Raw genomic sequence first — 15,744 nt, 5'->3', positions numbered from 1 at the left:
TTTAAAATAAAAATATCATTGGCCAAGCCCCCCCCCCCCTTGTGATTTTCCCTTATTTTTAGTTAGAAATTACCCTCTGAGTGACAATAAATTAGGTGAAATTAGTTGTCATGACGTTTAATTGATCAGCTACAAGCAGTTGTTACAAGGGGAAGGAACTAAATAAGGACATTTACAATAATTAATCCGATGTCGATCCTCAATTCTACTCTGAGTCCAACTAAAGCTTTAAAGCAGCTTTTAAGACCGTCAGCCTGAAGAATTAGTAAGGTCAGTATTTTTCATATTTGTTCGCTAGATGTCGCTTTTCCTATGACTTCATTCATTTATTTATACTGAAGACTATAACACGATTTTTTTAAAGGTATATTTTAGTCTTTAGAAATATTTCTACAGTAAATTTGAGTTAATTATTTTACTTATTAGTTATAAATTAATTATGTCAGATGTTAAGATTAATCTATCGGGGACTTCTGATAATGGTTTAGTCAGTCAGCGCTGCAACCTTTCCTTTAAGGCAACAAGCAATCTTTTTTATCATGCTAAGACTCATTTTGACTGCAACGAAAATTCTTCAAAAGCTTCGTCTATCTCTTCCGATCATTTCCCCTGCAAGGATTGTAAGGCTTTACTATCGACTGTCGGGCACTTATTTGAGCATTCTCATCTTCATGTTTTGGAGGAGTTGGATTCCTATCAGGAAGTCCCTCTGGAAGATAAATGCTATGAAGTTGAGGAATGAGGTCTGTCGGTAGCCTCTTTTCCTTCGAAGTTGCCCTTTGTGAAATGATGGTCCAATTTAACAGACTCATGATTCGGGAATACAATCAATATTTAGAAATTCATACTGATACTTGAACGTCCGGATTTGGCATCTCATTTTCGGATGGGAAATTCGACCAAGGAAAATGATTTTGTTTTAAAAAATGGCGTATGCTCAGATAAACTTTGACAACGCTCTCTATGTGAGAAACATAGATTATGTTTTTTATTAAGGGAGTTGTATTTTTTTGCAATAAGATGACGCCACTCTCTGTTGTTTTTTTTCAAATAAATGTAAGAAAACAACACTTTTGTTCCCTTATATGTGGTATAAAAGGCAGTTCACTCCTTAGGAATTAAATAATAACAACAGCAGCCTAGGAAAAGGAAAGACACTCTTCAGTTTGCCAACTTAAAAAAAAAAAAGAAAAGCGAGTTTAAAAATGTAACCAATGCCCCATGAATGTTATTTATTTATAATAGTTCGTAAATGAAGTGGCAAAGAGTAGCACTGTCTTGCACCAAATAATACGTCTATCAATAATTTATCTGTCTAACGTTAAAAAGCTGGACTGGTATATTAAATGTATCCCGCCTATCAAGGACTACCTTGGTAGTAATTGAAATTACATAAATACATTTATATGCATTAAAAATATGTTTTCACATCGTTATATAATCTAATTTCCATTGTGTTAACAGTAAATGACCTATTAGGCTACAAATACTAAGGCATTTTTCTAGTGATGATCCTTCTTTTCTCGTCCTTAATCAATCCAAAACCAAATTAATTAAAAAAATCTGCCCATATCACAGCATGATTTTCAATAGCAATTTCTTTGGCTTTATTTAAATAGAAGAGTAGGATAATATGACAAAATACCTTATCCATGCAAATGTAATTGTTAATTTGTTCACTACTTTACCCATGTAAATAAAAATGTGAAATGATGTAATAACACATTCTTATTACGCCTAAGGGTTTGATATACATATATTATAATAAACCTAAATATTAGAGAGATTATTACTTGGCACTATAGGTTTAATTCATCTTATATGTTGATCTAAAAATTCTGCTCCTTTGGATTTATCCAAGATCCTTGGGATTGATGTTACATTAGGGATGATTTGAATAAAAATGCCCAAATCTTGGCATTTTATATATTCAACAATAATTAGGTGATAACTTATATTAATTATATCTTCAAACTTTGTTTATCTAAAGTGTGAAGAGTTTACTACTCGTTTAGTCATTTTCAACTCCTTTCGTCTGATTTTAACTACAGCTCAATAATATATTAGAAAGAACAATGGAACATGCTAAAATTGGCATATTCCCATTTCCTAAATAACGAAACTTGAAGAGGGGAATGTTCATCAATGATACAAAGATAGGCTGAGGAAAATGATTTTATACACTTATTTTTGAAAAAAATTTGCCAAATCGATATTCATGAAAGAAATTGAAAAAAATGTTTAGCACTAATTTTCCAAAATAAATAGTGAATAGCATTTAATGGTATTGTAAAGAAGAATACAAAACTACTAATATTTTTTTCGTACTTGCAAAAACAAAAAAGTTATGGCGAGTAGTATCGTCCAAAAATGACCCTCAATGACTGGTTTATAATATAAATAGTGCACAAATTATATAATAAAAAGAAATTATACCACATTTTATGTCCAAAATTCGTTTGGTGTATTTCTTCTTGTTAAAAATGGAAAATTAACATTCGATGACAAAATGGGAGGAAGTGAAAAGAATAGAAAAAATGACAGAAATTTAAGTTAAACATCAATTTTTATGTGTCAAATTTAAATGCAAACGACATTTCCAGAGTAATTTCTGCAAAATTTATTTTATCTGCGAATTCAAGATTCCATCCGATAAAAAACTGCAATTTTCAAAGATTTCATTTTTTTGTCCATAATTTTTTTGATTTTGGAAAAAATTGGAAAATGTAATTAATTGTATATTTGATTTTATTAAGACAACAGTCACTTTTTGATAACCCCCTATCTATTCTCATTGATTTCCAAAAAAACAATTTCAATGTTTTGGATCTATAATAATAAGCCCCCCCCTCATATAATTCCTCTCGTAATTGACACTCCCGTCTTAGCCTGACCATGTTCAAAAGAGGCACCTATGCAAATTTTCAGACTCCTAGGTCCAACAGTGTGGTCACTCATAAAAAACACAGACCGAAGCCTTATTATAGGTATAGAAAGAATATGAAATATTACGTGAGTAGTGAGCACAGGTCGTTACATTATTGTATCACGCAACCTTTCCTCCAAAAAGAAGCAGAAAAAGGCCTGAAATCATCTGGTAGTTAGCCAAATAAGTCAGCCATACCAATTGATCTATATGTTTTATATACTCACAGACTATCCCCGTCTTATATTATTTATTCACCATTTTTAAAATATATTTTCTAATATTTAAATCTACATTGTATTTTATATAATAGAATATTACTAAGGAATACTATAATATAATCTATTAAAAGCGTAGCTATTAATTTATATTACTATATGATAGGCAAAATTTCATCATATAAATTATACAATGGCCAATATATATCCTATAAAGGACGAGGGATCACCAAGAAATTGTATTCTAGTTTTTGGAAAAAAACAACCATAACAATAGAATAACTTATTATTTTCATTATTTATCAAAAAGAATACATCATGAAATAGCCATGACGTATCAAGCAAGAGGAAGGAATCGATAGCTGACAACAAAATATTTAGGGTATTTTTGTGTTAGCGAGGTAACGCCGTGAGTAGTGTCAAATTGTCTGGATAATCTGTAAAATATTATTATTTTCTTGGGATTTCAGTATTGATTCTTTGGATTTGTTGGAGAAAATATAGGTATATTATAAAATTCTGAGTTGCATCCCTGTGTTGATCCAATTTTGATATCCAAAAACTTAGCAGAAGTTCATAATTTTCCTTAATCTGAAGGAAAAAAGAGTTTTCATTCCTATAATGTTTGATTGTTCATGCCACTCCAATATGGTCGACATCAAAAATGCTGACGTCATGTGAAAATGCTCAATGATTTTCTTCTAATATTTAAATTCATTTTTATAACGAAGAAGCATAAAACATTTACTGGGTAAGTATGTTTTTTTTTATTAAAGTAGTCACTTTTAGCTTAGACATACATTTTTTACGTAATTGTTTTATATATAAATTGAAATTTTGCCAGACTTTTCATATGACAAGTAGAATTAAATATTTGAAATCTTTATTTTTTTTCTTCCCTTTCTCTATTGAAATTATGGGCAAGGAAAATGGCGGAATCTTCCTCTTTGTCTATTCTTAAATTTCATCACGTCGTCTTCCCCTTTATTGTTTCTTGCAACTTTTCCTCATAAACGAAACTGAAAAACCCACAAAATTAATCAGTCTTATTAATTCTTCACAACTATGTAATAATATTTAATAATTTTAGAGAATTGTTCTCACTACAAAGGCTAATTCCAATTCAATTAATCAACGTTCAGAACACTGATTGGAGCAAAATTAGCAGATACCATGACGGCTGACTATAAGAGAAATATGAATAATTGTCAATAAGAAACGAGTTGTTTCGAATGAAAAGATTGTTAGATAATTTATAATTTCTGAAACACAAGTGAAGGTTGATAACTAAAGTATATTGAATCAAATTTATCTACCATGAGCAGGGGCATCCACAACCATTCCACCCCCAAGGAAAAATATTATTGGGTATTACTAGATTTTTTTTAGTCAGGATGAAAAAATTGTACACGAAAAAAAAGGGTAAATTTTTTTAAAGATTCATTTTCTTATAAATAAGGTAATTCAGGCAAATTATGCAACAGAGCAAAAAATTTAAATTTGAATTTTTTGTAAATAGCTATAGACTTTTGATCTTTTTTTTCAAACAAATTTAATATTTGATAGTTAATTTTTGAATTTTTTCCCTTAAAATGTAATAATTTAATTTTTTTTTCAAAAATATATAATTTTTGCTTTTTTTCGAACAATTGTAACATTTGAAATTTAATTTTTGATTTTTTTCCCCCTTTAAATGTAATAATTTTTTTTTTTTCGAAAATATGTAATTTTTGAATTTTTTTCGAAAAAATATAATATTTGAAAAATTTCCGGAAAGTTTAATATTCAATATATAATTTTTGATTTTTTTTTCCAAAAGATGTATTTTTGGTAGAGCTGTGGATTTATTTCTATTTTTTCAAAAAAATTTAATTTCTTTGTAAATAGCAATGAATTTTTTAATTTTTTTTTGCAAAAAACGTAATAGTTTGAATATTGTTTGCGAAAAACGTAATAGTTTGAATATTGTTTGCAAAAAGCGTAATAGTTTTTAAAAAAATTGCAAAAATTTCATAGTTTTCCAAAAACAATTAATTTCCCATTTTATTTCTAATTTTTTTTTTTGTGGACAGCTATGGATTTCTGAAATTTTTTCGAAAAAGAACCAAAAACCAAGCCCCTACCCCCAAATTTTTAAATCATGTTTTTACTGTATAAGTAGTTACAATTCAGAGAAATATATCCACCAAAATAAAGGTAATAGAAATGGATATAAAACCTTCCAGTGAAAAGAGAAATTATTTATTATGTTATCTGGAATTCAGTTCCTTCAAAATGTCTCTATTTATACAAAAATCAAGAAAAATGAATAATCTTTTTGTAAGTTAATATGTTTAAAAACATTGCTAATGAGAAAAAAAAAAAAATGGACAACACACTCGATAGAATTTATTCTCTTGATCTCAATGAACGTAAGTTTGATTGACAGTCGCTCCTAGAGAAGGAAATAAATAATACAAATTTTATATGGATTTCAAAGATAATTCATAGGTCAGAGAGAGTAAACACTAAAAAGTTTACTAAGTCAGGGTGTGCGAGCTGTTTATGTCACCATTTTAGCGCGCCTCTTGGGGAAATGCAGGCACTTAGGTAGCTGATATTTTTAAAGTTAGATAGCTTGTTCAAACTTTCACCAGTTGGAAATAAAAAATGGAGTCAATTGACGAATTCGTTGCCCCAAATATTTAGAATCAGCGTCGGGGTGCCTACCTGGACGTGCTAGAGACCATCAGGAGGGGTTGGATCTACATGTTTGCCAATGAGAGGCCTTACATATGGCAGCAGGACATGGTTTCCTGCCACACCTCGAAAAAAAAAAGTATCAAAATGATCCAAGACAAATATGATGACTTTATCACGCCTGACTATTGGCCTCCAATCTCCCCAGATCTGAATCCAATGGATTTTTTCTGTGGGGTGCAGTAGAAAGACAAAGCAACTGAATTTCCTGCAACACCCAAAAATATACTTATGCAGGGTTTGCACAGGCACCAAGTGGGGAAGGCCTATTTGCAATTCCGCCCTTGTATAGAGACTGGATGATTTTATATATAAAATAAATAAGAAAACATGAAGCCTTCAGAATCTGGTTTTATTTTCTTAATTTGATTACTGGTTGGAGAGAAAATGGTGTTTCAAAAATAGATGTTTTTCGCGGCACACGTAGCTTGCAGACCCTGTAGTGTAACTCTAACTGACCAATGACAGAAACATTAACAAAAAAATACGGGATTTTTTAAATATGTCGAATTTTTTTAATTCTGAAAAAAATCGTTTCCACCATCAAACATTGCATAAGTGTAATCCAATTCACCTTAAATAGTTACTGTTTTTCAAAAAGTGTTTTGGTCCTCAGGATTTACGTCACAATGATTATCCACAGTATTTTTTATGTAATAACTCGGAGGAAAGCTTGAGAGATACAATGAAAATCGCTATGAAATAACATAGGAATTGATGATATTATTATCAGGATAACATTGTGATTTACCTATGCCGCCATTAAAGTGTACAATATACTTAAGTACACCTATACATAGTATTAAATATAAGTAAGTATGTATCCTAAACGATAAGACTTTTTCCAATGATCCTTGAAACCTTTCAGAGCCCCATAATTTCCATAATAATTTCTTCTTTTATGATGGAGTGAGTAAATAGGGGGATAGAGTTGTTTTGTCGTTAACACCTACTCATCCCATGGATGAACGATGATTATTAATTCAAAAGCGTGTAATAATTACAAATTATACTAATATCTATATTCGTAGTAAACATTCTCAAAGTATTGATGTATCTACATATAAGTATAAAATTGGACACGTTTTCTCATAAAATTATTCCATACTTCCATTAGATAAATTTATATACATAATATGATTTATTGCCAAATATATGTATACTATAAAAAAACAAACTTAAAATTAGGGGTGTGCCGATGCATCAGAATGGACAAGAATTGGCCATTCTTGAAGTATCGGAACTGGCTCTAAAATGTCAATTCTACCGCATGTGCTTACTTAATTATATACATTACGATGGTAGAAAAATATTCTAATTATATTTTTTTGATTGATCAACCATTAAAAGGAAATGAGGATCATAGCATACGGGGACAACCATTATTACTTACTTATCTCTATTTTGCAAATATTGAGAGGTTAAGAGTCTTTTTTTTTATTTACAATTTTCCTATAAGAAATGTTTTAGAATACAAAATTAGCTGGCGATTGCTAAGAAAAACATTGTCCTAGTCGCATCATGAGCACACAAAGGAAGACGATTTACAATGTTTCCATGCAGGGTAGACATTGTATATCGTCTTCCCCGAGGCCCCAGTCTGCTATCTCACGACTATAACTTCTGCAAAAGGCGACCATTTTGAATCATTGTTTTGTTACCTAATGATATGTTATCCTGTTGTATTCATGGACAAGTTTAGATTTATATATATAAAAAAAATATATATTAAACGACTTATTTTACACCTTGTATAATACTCCTCTTAGCTGGACTAGCACACATTACTAAAATCTTTGAAAAATTATTGCAATTCGCAATATGTATTAAATATATATCAATGTACAGTAATTGAAATTGATTTCAAACGTGACTTTTTAGGATGGGGATGAAGGGATGGATCGACGCAGAGTTTAATTCAATGACTTATCTCAAAATCATATTATATGTAATTCACGTGATGGATTGTCATATATTTTGTTAAACTTTGGAATGTTCCTTAATAGATAAAATATATATATGTACAAATGTTGGACTATGGTCATATAAATCCTAGACGAACATATTATTTTTGTTGGATCAAATAGTTCCATACTTTAAAGAAGTTTTGTCTGGAGCAGTCACATGGAAAAATGGACACACTTTGAGGTAAAGGGTGCCATTTTTTTATCAGTAAAAAGAGAGAGATTAACAGATGCACGGTACATAAAATTGAAAAATAAATTAAAAAGAGAAACCTCTCTCAGCTTATAAAAATTATTAATGGATGGTAACACAAATCTCAAAGGTCATATCCATATTTCCAATTCTGTCTCAGGAAGGAGGTTAATGAATCCAGTTCAAGGTGATGATGACACTCATTACATGAATTCACGTAATATCTTAATGAAAATTAAATATCTCTCCGGATTATAAACCTAACAAAGGATCGTATGGAGTATCTCCGAGTCCAAGTTGTTTCAACTCATTAAGTTTTGGAAATATGTCAAAAATTTTCATCAGGCACATATAAACTTTGAGATTGAAAAATATCGGTGCACCATTTCACAACGGTTGCATTTTGGTCTAAATTCTCGGTGGAAATATTGGTCCAAATCGATCTAAAAAAAACTGTTTAAAACTGAAAATGGAAAAAAATCATTCTCGAATTAATGTGTACATATATTCTAATTGGTGTGAGCAAAAAAAAAAAATATCTTATCTGCAAGGTGGTATGACTTTTTGTAGCCTGAGCTAGTATAATCATAGACTGCTTGAGGGCGCTGGTGTCTCTTCTAATTGATAATGATAATTATCACTCATGGAGTCTTATTATTTTGTCGCAATACGGCGCCACTCTCTGTCGCCATGTTTACAAACTAATATAAGTAAATAACGCTCATACCCTAATGGGAACTAACTTTTTTTTTAACTCACTATTAAAACAGATTTATATGGAAGAACATTAAAGAATCTACCCCCCATTATACTGAGGCCTTTACCTTTTTCAATGTGATTTCTTGGAAAGAGTAAATTAGACATATACATAGGCATGTAGTGTGTTTTTCTTTGTTACCTTTACTGTCACATTGACTTTGATTCCCCAAAATGTAATCCAGGATTTATTAAGAAAATCAATGACTTTTGATTGATATATTGTTATGACTATTTTTTGGAATTGGTGGTAATGAGAAAGTGTCAATGTAATTCCAGATTTAAGAACATAATGTATTACATTATATATTGCAGTAATGATTACGAGGAATTTTCTTGGTTAGCTAGCATTTTGTTTTCGTAAGAAAATGATGAAGAATGGCTTGTTCATTACTTACTTCACTCCACCATAACAATCGCTATCCGTTAAATTTGGAGTAAATTATATTAACTAAAATTCCCAAGTCAACTTAATTTTGTTATCAGCTGTCAATTTCTATGATTCTATACTTCTAATTAGTGTTCTTAATGTTGAACTTGAATTTGCTTTTGTTAGATGGGAACATTACCCAAAAATTTTGTATAATAGTTCCATAGTTGAGAGATTCTGAGCAGTTTAACCACTTTTTCTTGTTGGAGGAAATGTGGCGAGATATTATAAAGGTTTTGACCCGTGAACAAACTACCCGCCCAAACTATAATTATTGATGAATAACTCCACAATTGGGAAGAATTGGGGTATCTACCATCTGATTTTAGATATTTTAGTTTTCCATATATTTTGAGAAAAGATGAAATGAATCGATATAATGTAAACAGATCTCATTCTTAGTCAGTTTTAAACTATATAAATAACTTTTAAAACACGAACATTGCTCGAAATCCAAGTAATGCCTGAATTAAATTTATTATTTATAGGACGAATGAGAGATCATAGGATGAGACATGAAACATAAATCTTTTCCTTCCTCAGAGTGAGGTAAAACATGACATAAACTACAAAAATTATTAATAACTACATAAGTATATGAAGTAAAAGTTCCTGATCCATGACGATCCATGTTTTCAACATGGGTTACATGAGTCTTCGTTTTATTTTAATGCATCACAAATCCACGTGCCTATGTATATGAACACTTTTTATAGTAAATGTGTTGTTCATTTTTTTTAAAGGATATATAACAAACTAAAATGTTTAACAATATATTATTTTAAATATCATATGTACATAGATGGTCACTTTAAATGACGTTGAAATATCATGATGTTATCCTTATTGTACCTCTCAGCTTTGCCTTCAAAAAGATAAAGAGAGAGAGAAAAAAGGCTAATAAATCGTAGATAGGAAGAAAATTCTTCTTAGCAACAATACTTATGGAAGGGAATTTTTTAAGGCATAGCAAGAGCTAATTCGAATTCAACCAATCAACGGCCAGAACACGGATAAGGGAAAATAATTCCTAAAAACGACAGCTGACAAAAAATATAGTATATATACTAGTTAGATAACGTAGTGACCAGAGATATAGTAATAGATAGAACGGACTAGCTTTGTTTAAAATATGACCTGCCGATATGCTAAAAAAACCCAGAATAATGACTTGCTAATCTTGACCATTTTAAGAATATTTAAGAGTAGAGCTGCTTAGCTATCATGGCGCTTTGTTAGACCAGTTGCAAGCAGCTGTGAGTGGAAGAAAATAAACACCCACAAAGACATACACATGTATTTCTGAGGATGTCAATCCTCAATTATAGTGTCAGTCTAATCATCAATGTTACTTGCACAAGCACTAATGATTACATTATACTTACATGTCTCTCTTCAAGAGTTAAAGAACTATGATAACATCTTAGGAAAATATATAAAAACAAAATTGTTCAGTTGCAAACTAGAAACTATCTCTCACTTGTTCTAGGTCATACTTTATACAGCTTTATACTGGTTTTTAAGTTGTCCAAGATGTCCCAAAAGTTCTGGGCAGATAATATGGCTAAATTCTGTTACAAAGAGATATGGCCCCTTCCTCACCAAATTTAAACCCACTGGACTTTTCTACATGGGGCATCTTGGAGAGGAAAACCAATAGGGCCTCACACCCAAATGTGGACTCACTGAAGTCCTCCATAGTAGTTGCAGAGGAAAACTTGTCAGAGGAGTTTATCATCAACTCCTGCATGACCTTCTGGTAATGTGATTGATAGTGAAGGTGGTCATATTGAGTGGAAGAAGTGTTAAAAAAAAAAACTGTCTACATGTTTTGTTAACATTATTTTTTTTTGCCAGTTATTGAAAATATAAATTTATTAATTTATTTCTCGAGTCCATATTTTTCTGCCCTACCCTATATATTTACTAGGTTCCATCAAGCTTAATAGAAATACAAGTTTATCCATTCATGTAATCAAACTTGCTAGAATTTTCAATCTGATGTATTTTACTGACTGCTAGGCAAGACAGGCAGATTTCGACAAAACACACAAACACTCATCTACTATGACGTCAATATTAAGAGCGTGGCGGAAGTCAAACATATGTCGTTCATGCCTTATGGTATAACCTTGTATTTCTATTAACCTTGGGTTCCATGAGATGAAACTTTCGACAAATAGAGTGGTATGTACCTGTACAAGTTTCAGGGAGAACAATTCTGCGTTAAAATTCAAAAGTTATGTTCAAATTGTTAGGTACTATTTCGATGTAAGTACAAAGAACTTTGATTCATAGTACTAACATCGTAATAGTTCATACTAACTGGTTTTGTATTTATATATATATATGTACATAAAATAAGTAATACTTTTGATGAGAATGATGAAAACATAAAATAGGTTTTTTATTTTTCTTCATAATAAGTAATAATTACTAACACGTCGAGATTCTTAGGATAAGCAAATGTATTCTCACGATGTGATCTTTATTGTGTTTCTTAATCTTTCCTCTAAAAAAAGTTGAAAAAAGGGCTCACAATTAGTAAGTAGTACGCCAAACGTGAAAACTAATCTTTCTTTCTAAGGCAGGAATTGCTCTCAGCTTAACGTCAATAACATCATTTTGAGCTAAACCAATCCAAATTTATATTTTGGAGCACTAATAAGAGGCAGAATTGCAAAAAAATCAACTGCTACGAAAATGGTGCTAGGTAAATACGGTCCTAGATTATAATGTACCTACATATATACTTAGGGTTATCTCTCAAGATACCGGGATCCCATTTTTCCAGAAATTTATCGTGGTTAAACACTTTCTTTTTTCCTTCTTCTAACTATTTAATAATTTTTGTTTGATTTAAATATATAGAAAGTGCAACAACAATAGTAGCGTGATGGACATGGTTTCATTCTAGATGTGTGATTATAAAGTTTACAGTCAGTTGCTATAATAATCATTTTGAAAATCCTTTGAATGCGAATAACTCCACGGATAATGATGCTATATATCTAAAATTTGTTCCATCAGATCTTGTGTCATGGTTTGTCCAAATTGGATAATTCTAATGGGAATTATTTAGGAATACCCAACATTTTAAAGATCTTTGCAAAATCTCCAATAACTAATTACCTTAGCAACTAATCATCCAAATTTATAGAATTAAATATGTTTTCAATTAAATTTTTTATTTCTTTGTATAAAATAACTAGCCCTGTAAAACCTCTTAACGGAAAGTCATTTATAGTGAAATCACCAGTTATTAAAATACAGTAGTTCTTTGAATGAACAATGGGAAACTATCCGATTTTCAAAACTTTAAATATTTACTATTATTATGAAACCAAAATATATCGTATCTGATTTGTAAAACTTGTTTTATCGAATTTTGGAAGAAGAAAATTATAATGCAGAACCCTTTTTTAGCCATCAAAAATGAGCTTATTCATCTCTTATCTTTAAATCATTTTTTTGTTGCTGGCTGGATGGGCTTTTTATAAATTTATATATACACTAGTGGTGGAACTCCGGCATTATCTGGAATAATTAGACGTCGGCTAAAAAGCAAATTTGACTTTGATAATATAGAAGATAATTCTTTAAGAAATCCTCAGTTTGACTCTCACTTTTTCATGAGTACAATTACACGTAACTACTCAATACTTATATCAAGTTGTGTTCGTTCTGTTCTCAAGAATGAAAGAATAATGATAACAAATTGAGGAAAATAAATAGTTTGTTGCTACTAATGAGTGCTTTAGTCTTTAAAGTGCTCATGAATAAAAACAAAGAAAATTCATTTCAACACAACAGCGTTTATATTTTATTCAAAACTTAACATACACTGAAAATACATATGAATTATGTACGTCATTAACTTTATTGAATCACGCAACCTTTCATCCAAAAAGAAACCGAAAAAAGGCCTGAAATTATCTGGTAAATGACACACCAACTGCAATTTATCTCTTATATACTCCCAGACTATCACTGTCAAATTATTTCTTCACCATTTTTAAAATGTATTACATATTATTTAAATCTACATAGTATTTTATTCGATACTGTATTATAATATTTGATTAAAAGAGTAGTTATGATTATGATAAATAATAAAATGGCCAATATATAAGCTTAAATACGACGAGGGATCAACAAGAAATTGTATTCCTGTTCTTTTGGAAACGGAGCATATGACATATTGAATAACTTATTACTTTGTGTATTTACCGAAATGAGTACATTATGAAATAGCCATGAAGTATCAAAGGGAGAAGAGGGAATCGACAGTTGACAACAAAATACATAGGGTATTTTTGTGTTAGCGAAGTAAACCCGAGTATGATATACATAAGAGACCAATAAATGAAACAAACAGAAATAGTGTTCTTCTTATACATGAACATGCATCCAATATTTACATTATCACTTCTTATATAATTTTTTTTACATGATTTACATCAGGAAGGACTATATGCAGTGCACCCCATGTACACGTCTACAATATTTCATTAATACGACTATATTGATATTTCTTAGATAAAAATATGCTTATGATATACGTCATTGATCACTATGTACAGTACATCCGGTGACTCAATTTCATATATCCAGATATGCATACGTACAGACAGACAAACTTTGCTTTATTAATCTAGATATATATTACGTATGCACATATTTTTGTTCAGGAGAGCAATATTATCCAATTAAGGAGATCTTGTTAGATCATGCATGATCCTAACTTAAAAAGAAATGGAGGAATTAAAAAATAAAGTTTAAGAAACTGCATATACAGACTTTACAAATATATATATGAAAAAGCTAAACTTTTATATGGCTAGAAGCAATAACTTTAATTCTTCTTGTTCACTCGTAACTTCAGCTTTTAAAAGAAATGGTAAAAATGATGGGAAACTAATGATAACAATGTAAAGTGTAGTATACTATAATACCTTCAGGCAAGCAAAGATATATTGTATGATATCCTTTCGATTACTTAAATACGAAGAGTCAGTTGCTTTTAATTAGAGAAGAGTCAACCAATCAAAACATCCAAAGTGTGTTGTTATTTATCCCTAAAAACAAGTCGTGAAAATAATCAACTTCCATAATGATGAGATCACGTGAAAACACTTTAAATATGAATAGCTAAAATTTTAAATTCTAAGCATTTTCTTGCGTAAACGATTTTTGTAGTTGTCAATCTGAGCAGTATTCTTTTATTTTTCAATGCTGTTATAATTATTCTTTCACTATTAAAGAGGAAATATCTAAGTATAAAGTGTGTCTGCTCAATGCTCATGAACGACGGAGAGTAAACTGATGATTTGTTGACAGTTATAAGTGTATATTATTGTTGGACTTGCAGTGGAATTAAAGATGGGCAACTGAGTAATTCCTCTATATGTTCTTGCTTGATCCAGAGCTAGATTTATGTTTATTCCCCTCTCATAGCTGCTTGGAGCTAACCTAATAAAACGTTTGATGACAAACAAAATGATTTATACAAAGTTTATTGCTAAAATCAGAGGTACCCAATCTTTTTGGTGACGTGATCCCTTGAAAACATTTGACAAGTTGCCGTTACCCCAAGGATAAAATTAGTTTTGATTGATCCTCTTTTACTACATTTTTGGGTTGTCATATTTTGCAGTTGGTACTTGCCGCCAAAATCAAGCCTGTATTTTTTTTACAACATCAGCTTTGTTTTTAAAATACTGGACATCCTTGCTTGCAAGATTAGGATGTTTAGCTTCAAAAGGATTTTCATTTTGTTGGGCTTCATGGATTCGGCTGACATGATTTCGTTGCAAATGGCAGATGTTGGCTTTTCAATTCCTACTTCTACTATGAAAATAAATTCATCATTTAAAAATTCCTCTCCATATTGTATTTTCCGAATATTTGTCTCTCGATTAATTATGGACAATTTGGAAATTTTTCAAAATAAATTTTAGTTGAGTTGACTATTAATATTAGCACGAGTATACTACACAAGGACATTTGATATCCGACAGACAACTTTACAGAAGGGCTTAGGCGACCACAGTTGCCATTGCGACCCACAAATAAAGAAGCACTGTTCTGAAGGTATGTAATATTTCATTTATTTGCGTGTTAGTTGTCTGAATATCTCTCAGGCTCCCCCTCCCAAAAAAATAATAAAAACAATTACAACGATGCATTTATCTACTTCTGTATATTTGCAGGGTAAATAATATTTTTATGAGTGTCGGTAAGTCAAGAGATTATTGAGTTGTGCTCTTACTAAATATAAATATATGCTTGTACATAGTATAATTTAGAGAGATTCATGGCACACTAATATAAAGGGGAAAACATTCCTAAATAAAGGTGAGTCATATTTAATTTCCGTCTTGTTTTTTGTTCTTTTTGCTAATTGAAATGATGCATTTAAATATATTTTTAAATATACCTACATAATATAATTTCAAACGGAAATTGTTGAAAGAGTCAAAGAAAGGGGGATTTTTATGTGAGACAATGAAAGACGA

This window comes from Lepeophtheirus salmonis, chromosome 4, assembly GCF_016086655.4.
Source record: "Lepeophtheirus salmonis chromosome 4, UVic_Lsal_1.4, whole genome shotgun sequence".
Lineage (NCBI taxonomy): Eukaryota > Metazoa > Arthropoda > Copepoda > Siphonostomatoida > Caligidae > Lepeophtheirus > Lepeophtheirus salmonis.
Note: the sequence above shows the minus strand (reverse complement) of the source record.